General features: G+C 38.2%; 1 non-coding gene across 1 annotated transcript; it reads right to left on the bottom strand.

Moving 5' to 3' along the window:
* Positions 1 to 477: 477 nt before the first annotated feature.
* LOC122744924 lies at positions 478 to 588 on the bottom strand. The gene has a single exon (XR_006355256.1). It is a non-coding gene; the product is annotated as a U6 spliceosomal RNA (small nuclear RNA).
* Between the last annotated feature and the right edge of the window lie 2,367 nt (positions 589 to 2,955).

Here is a 2,955-nt window from a genome sequence, read left to right as displayed (position 1 = left end):
TCTGATATTCTATGTTCTAAGGTCTCTTCCAGCTCTGATATTCTGTGTTCTGTGTTGTAAGCTCTCTCCTAGCTCTGACATCCTGAATACTAAGGCCCCAATGAACTCTGACATTCTGTGTTCCCAAGTCCCATCTAACACTAATATTCTGTGAGTCTGTTGGATTTCCATAGTCCCTCTCTCTTTCAAAGAATGTTCATAGGAGGGCAGGATGATCTACTGAAGAGCATACATGGGTGAAAAGTACCTTCAGGAAGTCCAGGTTCCAGCCGTATTATCTCAGGTAAATCACTTTTCTTCTCTACAGTCTGCTTCACCTTATGTATTCAGGATGTCAGAGCTAGGAGAGAGATTACCACACAGGACACGGACTATATTTTCAAATTTTGAGTTTCAAATTCTCTCTCTTCCCCCACCCCTCCCCCATGTACTGAAAAGGCAAACAACATGCTATCAATTATTCATGTGAAATGATGCAACAGATTTCCACATTAGCCATATTTTTTTGCTTGTCATCCTTGCGCAGGAGCCATGCTAATCTTCTCTGTATCGTTGCAATTTTAGTATATGTGCTGCTGAAGCGAGCACAGCCATATTTTTTAAAAGCGAGAAAAATAAGGTGAGAAAATTATACTTTAATTTACACTCAGAGTTAATCAGTTCTCTCTATGGAGGTGGATAGTATTTTTTTCATCCTGAGTTCTTTGGAATTGTCTTGGATCATTGTACTGATCATAGTAGCCAAGTCTTTCACAGTTGATCATCATTATAATATTGCTGCTATGATGCACTTCACTTTCTGTCAATTCATATCGTTTTTGCCATGTTTTTGTGTAACCATGCCCCTTGTCATCTCTCACAGCACAATTGTACTCCATTACATTCATATACCACAATTTCTTTAGCCATTCCCCAACTGATGAGCATCCCCTCAATTTCCAATTCTTTGCCACCACAAAAGAGCTGCTAAATAAATATTTTTGTACATAAAGGTCCTTTTCCTTTTTCTTTGATGTCTTTGTGATACAGACCTAGTAGTTGTATTGATGGGTCAAATGGAATGCACAGTTTTATAGCTCTTTGGACATAGTCCCAAGTTGTTTTCCAGAATGGTTGGATCAGTTCACAACTCCACCAACAGTTCATCAGTGTACCTATTTTTCCCTCATCCCTTCCAGCATTTGTCATTTCTGATAGGTGTGAGGTCGTATCTCAGAGTTGTTTTAAATTGCATTTATCTAATCAATAGTAATTTCGAGCATTTTTTCATACGACTATAGTTGTGATTTCTTTTTCTGAAAACTTCCTGTTTATAACCTTTGACCATTTATCAATTAGAGAATGGATCTTATTTTTATAATTTTGACTCAGGGGCAGCTAGATGGCACAAGTGGTTAAGCACCGGCCCTGGATTCAGGAGTACCTGAGTTCATATCCGGCCTCAGACACTTGACACTTACTAGCTGTGTGACTCTGGGCAAGTCACTTAACCCCCATTGCCTGCAAAAAAAAAAAAAAAAATTTGACTCAGTTCTGTACTCAGTATATATTTGAAAAAGGAGGCCTTTATCAGAGAAATTTGCTATAAAAGTTTTATATTGCTTCATTGTCAATAGTACCTTTTAGCAAAATGTAGTTTTCCTGTTTATCTCTTTTAATTAGATCTTTTTTTGCTTTTGCTTTGTCTGAGATCATGATTACTACCTCTGCTTCTTTTTAACTTCAGCTGAAGCATAATCAATTCTACTCTAGCTCCTTACCTTTTCTCTGTGTGTATATTTCTGCTGCAAGTGTGTCTCTATTGTAGGATTCTGGTTTTTAATTCACTCTGCTATCTACTTCTGTTTTATGGATGAGTTCATACTATTCATATCCACAGTTATGATTACAAACTGTATTTCCCTCCATCTTACATTTTTCCTATGTTTATCCTTCTCTCTCCTTTCACCCTGTCCCTCCTCAAAAATGTTCAAATTTTTCTTCTATTTTTTTTCATTCTCTTGACTTTGTTTTATTGTTTCTTAATGTCTCATGGAGTCATTAGCTTCCACTTGCCCAGTTCTAATTTTTAAGGAATTATTTTCTTCAGTGAGCTTTTGTACATCTTTTTCTATTTGGCCAATTCTACTTTTTAAGGAATTCTTCTCTTCAGTGGATTGTTCTGCCTCTTTGGTTTTTTTTTTTTTTTTTTTGAGTGAGGCAATTGGGGTTAAGTGACTTGCCCAGGGTCACACAGCTAGTAAGTGTTAAATGTCTGAGGCCGGATTTGAACTCAGGTACTCCTGACTCCAGGGCCGGTGTTCTATCCACTGTGCCACCTAGCTGCCCCCTTGTTCTTCCTCTTTAACCTTTTGGCCTATTCTTTTTAAAAAGATGTATTTTATTCAGGTTTTGGGGGGTGGTTTTTGTTTTTTGTTTTTGGGGGTGGTTTTTTTGTGTGTGTGCCTCCTTTACCAAACTGTTGATTTTAAAAATTATTTCCTCACATCATTCTCATTTCTTTTTCCAATTTTCCCCTACTTAGCTCTTCCAGGAGTTCTTTTGAGCCCTAAGACCAATTCACATTTTTCTTTGAAAAATTTTGCATGGAGCTGTTTTGACATTGTTGTCATCTTCTGAGCTTGTTTGACCTTCCATGTCACCAAAGTAACTTTCTATGGTCAGGTTCCTTTTGTTGTTTGTTAATTTTCCCAGTCTATTTCTTGACTTTTAACTTTATGCTGAAGCTGGGCTCTGCTCTGAGGAGTGACAGGGCACTTTCCTAAGCTTTAGGTTTTTGTGATCCTATTTTCAGAGCTAAGTCTGGGGGTCTGTAAGTTCTCAGTTCTTCCAAGGTGGTATGATCTAAGGAGAGGTATGGTCACTGCTCTCCTGGCCCATGCTCTTGTCTGTGAGTGACCACAAGCACTCTTTTCCACCCTGGAACAGTGAACAGGGTCTCCACCACATCTGCTA

The sequence above is a fragment of the Dromiciops gliroides genome, chromosome 2 (assembly GCF_019393635.1).
Source record: "Dromiciops gliroides isolate mDroGli1 chromosome 2, mDroGli1.pri, whole genome shotgun sequence".
Taxonomy (NCBI): Eukaryota; Metazoa; Chordata; class Mammalia; order Microbiotheria; family Microbiotheriidae; genus Dromiciops; species Dromiciops gliroides.
The sequence above is the reverse complement of the archived record's forward strand: the minus strand, read 5'-3'. Positions and strand labels throughout refer to the sequence as shown.